The sequence below is a fragment of the Vicugna pacos genome, chromosome 3, assembly GCF_048564905.1.
Source record: "Vicugna pacos chromosome 3, VicPac4, whole genome shotgun sequence".
NCBI lineage: Eukaryota > Metazoa > Chordata > Mammalia > Artiodactyla > Camelidae > Vicugna > Vicugna pacos.
Window position 1 is genome coordinate 95,613,002 of NC_132989.1, and position 13,483 is coordinate 95,626,484.

Below are 13,483 nucleotides of genomic sequence, written 5' to 3' on the forward strand. Positions count from 1 at the left end.
TGTATTCCTACCAGCAATGAATGAGAGTTCCTGTTTTCCCTCAATTTCTCATCAGCATTTGGTGTTATCAGTGTTTTGGAGTTTGGTCATTCTCCAAATAGGTGTGTAGTGGCATTTCATTATTGCTTTAATTTACAATTCTCTAAGATATATGATGTTGAATATTTTCCCATATGCTTGCCATCTGTGTATCTTCTTTGATGAGATGTCTGTTCAGGTATTTTGCCCTTTTTTTTTAACCAGGTTGTTCATTTATTATTATTGAGTTTTTAAGTGTTCTTTGTATTTTTTGGATAATATTCCTTTAACAGATACATTTTTGCAAATATCTTCTCCCAGGCTTTGGCTTGTCTTCTCATCTTATTATATTTTACCTCCTTTGTTGGTTTATTTGTTATAACTTTTTCTTTTGTTATTTTAATAGTTGCTTTAGGGTTTATAAGTTACATCTTTTACCATCATAGCTTATCTTTAATTATATTATATCATTTTAGTTATACTATAAGAACCTCATGATACTATAACTCTATTTCTTCCCTCTTGATATTTGTGCTATTGTTGTCATAGATTTTATGCTTGCAAATGTTATAAACCTCGCACACATTGTTAATATTTTTGTTTAAACAATTGTCTTCAAATATATTTAAATAATGAGAAAAATCTTATTTATTTACCTATGTAATTACCATCTTCAGTGATATTCATTCCTTTGTGTAGATCTGTATTTCCAACTGATACAATTTTCCTATGCCTGAAGGACTTTCTTTTGCGTTTCTTATAATAGAGGTATGTTGATAATTAGTTTCTTTTTTTTTAGCTTTTTGTGTTTAAAATGTTATTTATTTTGCCTGTATGTTTGAACAATACTTTTGCTTGGCGTAGAATTCTAGGTTGATAGTGTTCTTTCAATACTTTAAAGACATTGCTCCATTGTCTTATTAGTTGCATTGTTTCCAAGGTGGAATCTGCTAACATTCTTACCTATGTTTTTCTGTATAAAACATGTGCTATATATATGTTTTTGTTGACTGCTTAAAGAATTTTTCCTGTTATCATTAGTTTTGAACAACTTGACTATGATGTGCTTTGGTATAGTTTTCTTTATTTTTCTTATGCTTGAATTTGCAGGTTTAAAATTTTCATCAAACTTGGAAAAATTTTGGCTATTATTTTTTCAAATATTTTTTCTACCTTTCCCTGACTCTCATCTCTTGATTACTCAAGTTACACATATATTAGTTCACTTGTTGTCCAACAGCTCACTGATGCTGTATTTATTTTTTTTTAAATCTTTTTTTCTATACATTATGTTTCAGATGGTATCTATTGGTCCACCTGAAAATTCACTAATTTTTTCATCTCCAGTGTTCAATCTTCTGCTAATCACACGCAGTGTATTTTTCATCTTAGACACTGTATTTCTATTTGGGTCTATTTTTTACTTCTTTCATGTCTCTTTAACTTTTTGAACATATAGAATACTCCATATTATAATCACTATTTTGATATTCTTGTTTGTTAATTCTAACATCTATTTAGTTCTGAGTTTATTTTGATTGATCAATTATTTACTTTACTATGGGGTTACATGTTCTTGATCTCTAGTACTAATTTGCATGCCTGGTAATTTTTATTGGCTACCAATCATTGTCAGTTTTACCTTGTTATGTGATTTACATTGATGATATTTACATAAATACTCTTGCACTTTGTTGTGGGAAATAGTTATGTGGAAACAGTTTGACTCAGTTCTTGCTTTATGATCTATGGGATCAGAACAGTCCTCAGTATAGAGCTAATTACTCCCCACTACCAAGACAACACCCTTCTGAGTACTTTACCCATTGCCCCATGAATCTTGAAGTTTTCCAGTGCGATTTCTAAGCACAAGCACTATTATGACCCTGTATGAGTGCCAAGCACTCTTCCTCTACCCATTCCACGTGATTCTATCCCTGAGGCAGTTTCCTCATATGCACATGCTAGTCAGTACTCAGCTGAAGATTCAAGGGAAACTGTGTAGGTCTTCAGAAATCTCTGTCTGTATAGCTCTTTATTTCCCAGTACTCTTTCCTGTGAACACCAGTCACCTTGTTCACCCCAGAATTTCATCTCCATCTCAAGTCAAGGAATCATCCAGGCTTTACCTGGGTTTCCCCTTTCCTGTACTACAGAACTGGAATCTCTCTTAGAACAGCAAGCAAGGATAAATATAGGGCTTACCTCATTTGTCTCCTTTTAGGAATCATGGTTACTCATTGCATGATATCCAGTGACTTGAAAACTATTGTTCCATATATTTTCTCCACTTTTTGATTGTTTAAGGTAGAAGGATAAATGTGGTCCTATTACTCCATCTTGGCCAGAGTGTAATACAGTTTCTAGAATATTTATTTGGAGAAAGATAATGGTTACCATTCATTGTCAGGAAAGAAAGGAAAAAGAAAAGTAAAGAAAGAAAGTTATTTGGTTTTAAACAAATCTTGTAGAAAGAGGTTGTTGGAAGGCAGCAAAATGAGAAAAAGTAGTGTGGAGTTTTTTATGAAGCTAAATGTATATCATTTAAACGACACTTCCTTATGCTGAGATGATATACTTGCTAAGTTTTGTGTGTTAAAAAGATAGGGAGCTATATTCAATATCTTTTAGTAATCTATAATGAAAAAGAGTATGAAAAGGAATATGTGTATATACATGTATGACTGAAACATTATGCTGAACACCAGAAATTGACACATTGTAAACTGACTGTACTTCAATAAAAAATTTTTAAAAATTAAAAAGACTTCCATTTGATTTTTTTCTACCTTGTAAAATTAAAAACTAGTGACTCTTCCAACTAAAAAAGTACAGGCCTATGATCAAATTCCACAGTCTAGAAAACAGTGGCAAATTTTGGGACTAAGAACAGGTAAACTCCAGGTGGCTAAGACAGAATTGATTTCTAAATTAACAAATAAAAAACTGAGTTCTTTGAAGGCTGAGATTGCATTTTTTTTCATCACTTTATTTCTAGTGTCTAGCACATAGTTGGTGCTCAAAAGATGCCTAATGAATGAATGAATGAATGAATTTGGTGCCTAATCACATAATACCCAAGGACTGCTGGTCTGGCAGGCCCAGGAATTTTCCAGTGCAGCCCTCTTAATTGATCTGCTTCATTAAAATAGAAACAGTGAGACTAATTGGCTTTGACACAGACTTACTTCCCAGGTCACTGCTGTGGCTGCCATACACTCCTCAGTAAACAAGCTGTTGTGCAAGGTACCTGAGGCAAAGGACCTAATCAGTTGGCAGGATCTTGGACCATGACAACACAGACGGGGAGAGAAGAAAGAGTGCAGTATTAACTAGTGAATCTGACAGGATTTGGGAACAGATATAAAACTGGCAAAGTGCTGACTGGGCAGACACCTGCTTTGAGGGTTACAACCCTAGCCACTTACTAGGATCACTTGAGTTGCTTTTATAATGTATACATACTAAGCTCTACATCCAGAGATTGAGTCAATTAGTCTGAGGCAGGGCAAGGAAATGGACATATTTTTGAAGACTTTTGTAATTCTATTGCACAAATTACTGTGTCAAGCCACGAAATCAAAAATCCTCATTCTTCTCCTTTTGCTGATCTCTACCATTTAAAAGGTGTCCTATTCTCCAGTAAGGTGCTACTAGTAAGAGATATGCATTGGAAAAGTGCAAATCAGATGTTGGCAAATATGAAACAATTTTTGTATCACTGGCCATTTTCCTTTTACAAGTCCCCATTTCTGTTCTACAGCAGGAAAATTAAATATAGTACAATCAAATATGCATCCATCTAGTTTAGTATATCTGTAGTCAAATTCAGATATTATTTATTTCAATCACTATCCTGTTCAAAATTCTTTCTCTAAACTGCCTTCACTCCCAACTTTTACTGAAATTCCAGAGAAGGACTGTCATGCTTGACTTGTGAAGTCATCAGGCAGATGGGACGGTCAGGAAGAGTGAGCTAACTGCTACAGCTCAGTGGGCAGGGAACTGAATAGCTGGTTACAGTCACTTCTCTGCGGATTCTAGCTGCCAGTGTCATCCCCAGTCTGGTTGTAGGTGTGTCCCTGCTGGCTCAGGAGTCCTTGTATGCTCCTGGCATCCTGAGATTCACTTCTGCTTTAACTCCAGAGTGGTGGTCTGCCATGAGCCTCTGCTGGCAGGGTTCCTTCACATCCTCCCAACCTTTTCAAGGCCTGAGGCAAATGAAGGCCCACATACCATAAGTCTACATATTTAAGAATTATAAATCAAGTTAACAAATTGCTAAACGAAATGTGTCCTATTGTCCTAACTTGAAAATATACTTTGTAAGACCAAATCAGAAAAAAATTTATGTAAAACTAAGAGTTAACAAAATATCAAATGAATACAATTAAATTTAACTTATATTGCATGTACCTGCTAGGCTGGCAGTGTTTGGATGAGTAATAATTCAGAAATTAATACATATTTGTTTCCTGGAATCTAAATTTTTTGTCCCTCATTTTAAATAAAGTTACTAATTATGTTGATATAATCAAATTTTTCACACATAACTTATATTCTTGTGTTGGTAGTAATGAAATAAATTAAAAAATAAAATTCAATTATATTTAAATTGTATAAAATTGAGTGAATTTTTAAGAAAATTTAAAGTAGATCTAGAGAAATAAAACTATTTTTCCTAATTTTAACAAAAGTGAGACATCTTTTAAAATATTTAAAATTATTTATTAAAATTAAAAGGCAAACTACATGTTGTAATGAGTATCAATTCATTGTTTTCACCAAATTTTAAGTCAAAATGACTTCATTAAAGCTAAAAATTAAAATTTTTTAAACATTTAAATTAAATCTTACTAAGTAGTGTTATAAAACTATTTGTAAATTCTAGAATTTAATGCCCATGAAATTGCCAGTATAAAGGAAAGGAATCATGCTTCATGCGTGTTACAACTAGACCTACATATATACACACATTCACAGGTAACATGAACAATACTGCAGTTATTTCTCAGCTATCAGGTTAACTATTGAAAAACAGCAGGCAAATTCATGAGCACCTCTGGAAGTACAAATTAAAACATGAAGAGGAAGAAGGAAATGGACAGCTGGCACTATGAGGGAACTAATATTTCACTATAAAGGAATCCTCTGCGTTAACATTAATTTAAGAGAGGGTTTATAAATTAATTTGTCTTTTTTTTTACCCCAAAGTATTTCCACTGAATGCACTGCTAAAATTCTCCCTACACCCCCGGGCAGTCTCTGCAGAAGCACAGCCCACAAACCTTCAGGTCTTTGGACACAGCTGCCTTCTGTTGAAAGGATCTGAGGGAGTGGAGAAGCTTTCCCTGGAGCCTGAAAAGTGTCAATCAGAGAGCAAATGTTTAGGGTTGTAGGTCAGCCTGTGCCAGCTCTGATCTCAGATCCCTGGAGGCTGCGGAAGCATGGGGTCCAGGACAGGAGCCCCTCTATCTGGGACAAAGGCTGGTATTGGTCCCTTTGCTGCTGTGTATCGGGGTATCGGGGTTTGCTTAGCAAACTGACCTCTGCTTCTAACCATCTTATGGGACCTCTGGGGCCCTGGGAAGCTTAGAATCCCCCTTACAACCATTGTTGCTCTGTGGAAAACTGGGAGGTGATTTGTGGCCTCTCCCGACTTGTTCTGTCCCTTTCTGATGCCCTCTGCCTGTATCCAGAGCTCTCTGATGTCTTCTGCCTGTGCCTGGCAGCCCCCAGTGTGCTGATGGGTTCTGCCATTCAGCCAGTCCCCGTGTTCAGGTGTTCCCCTGAGCTTCACAGGACCTTCTCTGGGGAATCTCTTTGTAGGGAGATATGGCAAGTACTCTCCTTTCTTAAGAGAGCAAGGGTGTGAAAAGAATAAGAGTTTCAACTCTAACACTCCAAGGTCTCTTCAAGAAGCCACCCCAGTCTTTCTCTCAGAGAGCTCTACAGACCATCCTCCAGCAGATGGAGTAGGGCATCTAATTAATTGACTACTGATTCTCCCCAGTGTTTCTGTCTCACACCTGGCTGGTCCTCATTGAAACTACACGTCTGTATTTGCATCTGTTCTCTGACCCAGGAAGAGGTTTGTAGCAAAGGGAAGAAAGTAAGACCAGTGGATTGATGTCTCAAGTTATTGTCACAATTAATAGCTTATCAACTTCTCCAGTACTCCTCTTTGGAGGGAAGAGGAGGGGAAGTGAAAATGGATAGTTTTGGCAAAACAGCTTTGGGAAGCCACTACAACTGGCTGGATGACGGGTCTGAATCAGTCATGACCTCCGATATTATCAAATAAAACCCACCCTCCCACAAAACCCCAGGAAGGATGATTTTAAACATGACTCTTCTACACTACTATTTGTTTAGGTGAAAGGGTCTCTTAAAACACCCGGGGAAAAATCTGTTCTGTATTTTGCCATCTTGCCAATAACAGGACTCTTCCCTGCACTTACCACGAATGAAGACATTCAGAAACTAAAAGGATTGGAAGAGAAACCCTAATATTAAAGTGTTTGTCATTTAAATACAAATTCTGTTCAGGAAAGCCAGAAGTAAAGAATCTCTGCCTTTCCCAAGCATCTATTTGGCAGGATTGAAGATAAAAATAACTGAACATAATTTTATCCCTGTAACATTAAGTTTAATGTCTGCTTTTAAAACACAAGGTTGGGAAATTGTAATTTTCAGACTCCACATCTGCTTCTATATCTGTGGGGCCATCAGAATTGTAGGAATTGCTGTCTGTCAAATCCCTCTCTCCTGAGACTAGAAGCTCCTGGAGGCACCTGACTGAGCACACAGGCAAAATAGTGTAGAAACAAAGATTCTGCTCTGGGCACAGGGCACCACACCAAGAGGGCACTGCCATTCTCGGCCAGTCATGGGCATTGCAAGAAACTTAGAAAATTTTCAGGAAGGCCCTCCAAAGTGTGGGCCCCACTGCACCAGGTCTAAGTGAGGTACTGTGCTAACAACTCCTGTGGGACCCACTGGTGTGCATCAAGGTGTATAGATAAACATAAAGGAGAACTGGCAGCACCACTGCTGATCTTAGTTTCGAACATAAGCCTTTGTTTTTGTTCTCTTTCACTCACCCCAACAATATTTATCATGGGCCATGGACCAGGCATCACTGTGGATGCTAAGATGAGCAGTGATAGTAAGCATGCCCTCAAGGAGCTTACAAATCTGGAGCTGTGTTCTTCAATCCTAGCTATTAATTAGAATCATTTGGGGGAGCTCTTTAAAAATATTTGCAGGGGGAGGGTATAGCTCAGTGGTAGAGTGTGTGCTTGGCATGCACAAGGTCCCGGGTTCAATCCCCAGTACCTCCATTAAAAATAAATAAATAAATAAACCTAATTACCTCCCCTTCCAAAAAAAAAAAAAAACAATAAAAATATTTGCTTCTAAGCTCCACCCCAAACCAATATATTCAAATTTTCTGAGGGTTGGGGCCCAAGAATCAGAATGCTTTCAAATTCCCCTGGGGATTCTGATGTGCAACCAGGGTTGAGAACTACTCATTGAAGGAATGAATGTCTCCTGCTTCTATTCTCCATGGCCTGTTCAGCAGATCCTGAACACCCTAAAGAATTTGGATGGGCTCAGGTACAGGGCCGATTGCTTGGTGACTTACTTCTGCCAGTGGAGGTGTCTAAGGGCCCTCCTATGCCATTATGGGTCCATCCAAGGACTAGTCACCATCTGCCTGTGGTAAGCCAGGCTTTACATCATGTTGAGGGGTGGAGGATACCACTTCTTTCATGACTTCCATGAGTTTTTTTGGTCTAGGACATAATACCAGGTGGACTCCAAAGCCCAAGAATCAGCTTCTCAAACCACAAAGAGACTTTTTTGGCATGCAATACCTCACTGAAAAAATTATCTAACCAAATCCCTGACATGTTCTGGTAGACAATTCAGGTCTCTTAATTATCTATCAGCCTTTTGGAATCCAAGTGAATAAGCCTCTTTAAACTACTAAATGCTTGCCTACTTCTCAATTCAAAATGTTTATAAAGTTTGTTTCAACAGAGCTTTGAAAGGGGAAACTATAAATCTTACTTAATAATTCTTAGACAGTTCCCACTTACATAATACTTAACTGTATTTCATAGTTCTAATTCCCTCAAATAATGTTATTTCTTATACCAAGCCCGCTTGACTCTCTAGCATGTATCGCAGATCTTTCCACTTGTATCTGCTGTGTTTGTCCTTCACTGGGGCTGCCAAGTGCTGATCAAGCAAATCACGTTAGTCAGCTCCCAAAGGGGCTCTCCTCTTGAGTTCAGACTGGGCTGCTGTCTCCATCTTTACATTGTGTTTAGTTAACATCTTTTGTGTTTTGTGTAACTATAAATAGTATTTTATTTAGAACTTAATAAATCATAAAAATGACATAATTTTAAGCATATGGTGAATAACCCTTAAAAATAGGAAAAAAGAAAGCAAAAATATCTGCTTTTTGGAATCATCATCATTTCTTTTCTTCTTTTTTTTAAACTTTGGAGGGTGAGAGTGGAGATGGTTTCTAATGAAGCTCTCTCATGCAACTGGAAAATCCCCACAGCTGAAAGGCTGGCTGTCTCTCAGCCACAGAGCTGACAAAGGTTTCATGACACTGAAAATGGGAATGTGAGGAAAGTCAAGGAAGAAGGAAGCCCCACCTCTTTCTTGCTTGATGTTATACAGGTTTTAAAAAGATGCCATCAAAGAAAAAATATGCAAGGACTTCTGGGCTCTGCTGTTGACATAAATTTCAGCAGTTAGGCTCAGGCTGGACTTTAGCGTGATTTCATGAATTCATTCTTCCACTGAAATTCATTGCCACCTCTAGTGTGCTGTTCTCTGTGCTCCACACTTGGGACTCGAAGTTTAATTAGACATGGTCCCTGTCCTCAGAGAGTCTTCATGTCCCCTTGTTGAGGCCCATGCAATCCACAGGCCTCAAATTAGATGGATCAGAACCTCGATTTTACCAACTTGTCCAGGAATATTTATTCTGTGGAGAACTGACTCGTCCTAAATAAATCACAACAGAGTATAAATCAGAATATGTCTGAGCTGGTCCAACACCCTAACAACTCCTTCCCTGCTCACCAGCCAGAGCAGTTCCTCTCATCCTGGTCTAGTACCCTGACTTCCATCATGAGTCCTCCCCAACTCATGACAAATGTGTGCATGTATGTGTACACATGTTTGTTCTAAGTATATACATATGTATTTATATATCTAAGTATACAGTTAACTCTTGAACAACATGGGTTTGAACTGTACAGGTCCACTTACATGTAACTTTTTTCCAGTAGATACTATGGTACTATATGATCCACAGTTGGTTGAGTCCTTGGATGTGGATACTGGGAACGGTGGCTACAACTAAAAATTACACAAGAATTTTCCACTCCACAGAGGGTTTTGTCACTCCTAATCACATTGTTCAAGGGTCAACTATATATACATATATGTATATATAATATGCACCAAGTATATATATATACACACATATGTTAAGTATGAGTACATATATATTAATGGGAAGAAATATGTGTGGTGTGTATATATATATGCATACATGTGCATATATATATTCTAAGTACTTGCTATGCATGAAGGACGCTAACATCTAAACATCTAAGTGGCTTGTGCTAACACTGGGGCAGGTATTGTTATCTCATCCAACATAGACTACATATTGATCTTATGAGATAGATATTATTGTACTTATTTTGTGTGATGCAGAAACAGAAACTGGCAGATGGCAAGTTGCTTAAGGTCACACAGCTAGCAAGTGGTGAAGCTCAGATTCCAACAGGCCTGACTGATTTCAGAGCCCTTCCAACTCAATAATCACGATCTCATTTAAATGATATTAAAGTCTATCTTCGCTCCTTAGGTCTGTAGCACTTTATTCTTTCTATTTATTCCGGATTTCAATCACTTCTTTCCTGTCATCTAATCTACCTTTCCCAAACAATTTTTCCAGGAAATTTGGATGCAATTTTTTCCATTTGGTTTCTTAACCATGGAGGGAGGAGAAATTTTCCCAATTTGGGGAATAATCTGTTAGTATCTAAATACATCATAAGTTAATTATTTCATCATGGTCCCATTGAGAAAAAAGAAAGAAACCATCATATTTTTCTATCTTTCTTTCCCTCTTCCTTCCCTCCCTTCTTTTCCTTCTTATGGTCTCCTTTCCTTTCTTCCATTTATTCCTAATTTAAAAGCATCATATATTAAGCCTGATGCACTCATATCTTAGTGAAAAGAAACATATACGTACAGGTAATTTTCAGGAAATACGATATGTACAATAATAGAAATACATTCAAAATATAGCTCCAGCCCAGAAGAGGGTGTGATTAATACTATCCCAAAGCGGGTGGGACCAGGGAATCTTTCATGCAGATGCTTGAGCTAAGTTTGAGGAATGAATAGGCAAGAGAAAGGGCGGTTGAGGGAAGCCCAGGAGCAACTTTGCTGGCCGCAGATTCCTATACCAGTGACTACTATATGCAATATTAATACGAGGAATGGAGATGTGGAAAAGTCAGAGCCGAACAAGTATTGTATTGATATTGGCAAAGTGTGTGCTATTTCCAAAGTCAAGTGTCCTGCTGCTCTTTGCATTGTTATAGTGAAAGGTGAGGCAGCTGCAGGGATGGCATCAAGCCAGTCCATGCTGATGGAATGACTTCTCTCTCCTGGAAATTATGATACTAAATGCTTAATTTTTATCAGTATCATTTCTGCTCATTATAAAGGCCATTTGACATGGTACAAATTAGAGCAAGGCTGTGTTGAGAGCATTTATATTCCCTTAAATATTTAGTGCAAAGAGAATGGGATCTTCACAATGAGTTAGATCAATCCCTGATGAGGAGGATGAGGCCCACCTCCCCTGAAGCACATGGCTGCACAAGATCAGAGTGCTGCCAGCAAAGAGGAAGGAGGGAATGGTTGTTGCGCAGGCACTCAACAATGTCCACTTCAGGGTGAATAAGAATACAAAGGGACTATCAGATTAGCATTTGCAGTTAGTACAAAAGAGGCATCTGGGTTCTAACGAACATGGAGCATTGCATATTTTCCCTCTTGTTTATAGCACCATGCAGGTCATCACAGGTCACATATGCTTTGCAGAGAACTTTTAAAATTGGTTTTTGTTTTCTTTTACTGTATCTTTATCTAAAATCTTTAAAACAGGGCTTTATAAATACTAGAGCTTTTAAATTTCTATTCATCATCTGTGATGTAGGAGATTTAAATTTGCTTTAATTCATTCAATATCTGAATACTTGCAGGAGGCAAAGAATTTGTTTTCTGGTGAAGGTACTCACTGTGTAAAATCATAAATAAAAGTGTTCCTTTTGGAACAAAAAAATAGAAGCCACCAGGGTTCCTGGAGGACCTCAGATAGAGCCACCTACCCAATCTGGATTACCTGCTCATCTCTGGACCCTTCTGTGAGAAAGAAAGAAATTTCCATCTTTTTTAAGAGACTGTATTTTAGAGTCTATCTGTTACAACAGCCTGTCCTAACTAGCGGACTTGTTGCTTTTCTGGAAGTGGGGGCCACATCTTCCAATTTTGTCACAAGAAACTATAATTTAGAATTTTATATAAAATATACAGGTCTTTTAAAAGAAAGGTTGATTGCTAATTTAATATTATTTGAAATTCTGTTCAAGCCAAAACCACATGTCAGTGGATTTCCACTACCATTTTGGTGTTGGATCTTGTCTCTGAGATTTCTTGGTTGTATGATTAAGTGCTTCTATGTTTGTGCCTTATGTTTTTCCTCACCATAGGCATAGCAATATTTGCAGAGAGAGGATCTCTGGCCAGCAATTAGAAGGAGGGGTGAAAGGTGGGCTGGGGACTCTGTCACTTAATTCGTATTTTTTAGAGACTAATTTATTAGGTGAAAGTACTACAGAGCATCCTGCTCCTCAAATTAAGGATGTAGTAGATCATGCCAGACAGAAAGACATCCTACAGATAGAGGACTGCTGAGTGGTTTAGATGAGTTATCATGTGTAAGGCCTTAGAACAGTACTGGCAAACGGCAAACCACACACAAGGCTGGTTACCAGTTATGCAGCTTGCCTGCGGCCACAGCTAGTAAGTGGAGGAGTAGATGGAATTCCTACACTAACTTCGTGTTTCAGCTGGTTCACACATTTCTGTCTGTCTTTCTGCTCTGCATCTTTGAGATTTCCTTGACTTTTACCTTCTATATGACTAATTCTATCTTTAATCATGTTTATTACTCAGGTAAGTTTTTTCGTCATTTTAAAAAATTTTGTCAATAATATTTTTAATTTCTAAGAATATTTCTGCTGACATAATGGGTCATCTTTTTTATGGCAACCTGTTCTTATAGTATAGATTCTATCCTTTCTCTCTCTGAGAACATTAAAATTACTAATTTTTTTAAAGTTCTCTTTGGTTTTCTGCATTATTTCTATTTTTTTAATTGAGTTATCTGTTCTGATTGCTTAATCCTGGTCCTTTTTCTTTCTTCTATTCTCAAATATCTGATGATGTTGTATTGGCCATTCATATTTATGAGCAAAAATTTAGGTCATTTGTTTGGGGAGTTAGCATGACTTTCCTCTGCAGTGGTGTGGGTCTTTTTCCCTAGCAGGCTTCTCCTGAAGATTGACTACATACTTTGTGACAGTATGCTGGTTGTGTTGACAGAATCACTTCTGGGTTCATGGATATAGAGCAGACATGCAGTCTGAAGACATCCTCCAATTATTGCAAAGGCGGAGCTGACTTTAGCTGTGGAATCCTTTAGTGTATTTCTTTCCTGAGCACATCTACTTTCCTCTCTAGTCTCTTCTCCATGTCTCTTCCCATCCAGGAGGTAAGAGGGGGTGGTCCTAAGACACTTCTGGATCTGCTTGTCTTTCTGGTCCCTGTTTAAAAGACTTTTCCAAGCAGATAACTTACATTCTTAAAGGACAACTGTCAGCATTTATACTGTGGTTAAATGCTACTGTTTCATGTGCAGTTTTTTCATTAGTATGTGATGACTGCTCATGGTACCCATATTTATTGACCCAAGCTGCTTCTCTTACCATGGTTTATTTCACTTTTACTGTTAAGATTCCATCTCTTTTTAATCTTCTTGTAAGTCCTATTTGTCCACTGATGGCAGATACATAAAGATAACTTTGTAATGTACATCATCTTTTTTATCTCTTTGTATAACTTTTCAATCATTTGAATAGATTTGGAAGTGTGTGCTCACCCTGCATTTTGATTAATCATTTCTATAAGTAATTTAAAAACATCTGTTCTCTATTGTCTTCTTAAAGTTTCTATTTAGGATATTTACTGAATATTGTGGGCAGACCTCTGAAGTCATGTATGTGGGAATACAAAGAGCTCATGGATATTTCTTCCTCAGTGCCTCACTGAGCTGAATTTGGATGAAAAC

The 13,483-nt window shown here is 37.4% G+C and overlaps 1 non-coding gene across 1 annotated transcript; it reads left to right on the forward strand.

Moving 5' to 3' along the window:
- Positions 1–7,288: 7,288 nt before the first annotated feature.
- TRNAA-GGC (transfer RNA alanine (anticodon GGC)) lies at positions 7,289–7,361 on the forward strand. Its single transcript has one exon. It is a non-coding gene; the product is annotated as a tRNA-Ala (tRNA).
- Positions 7,362–13,483: the final 6,122 nt, after the last annotated feature.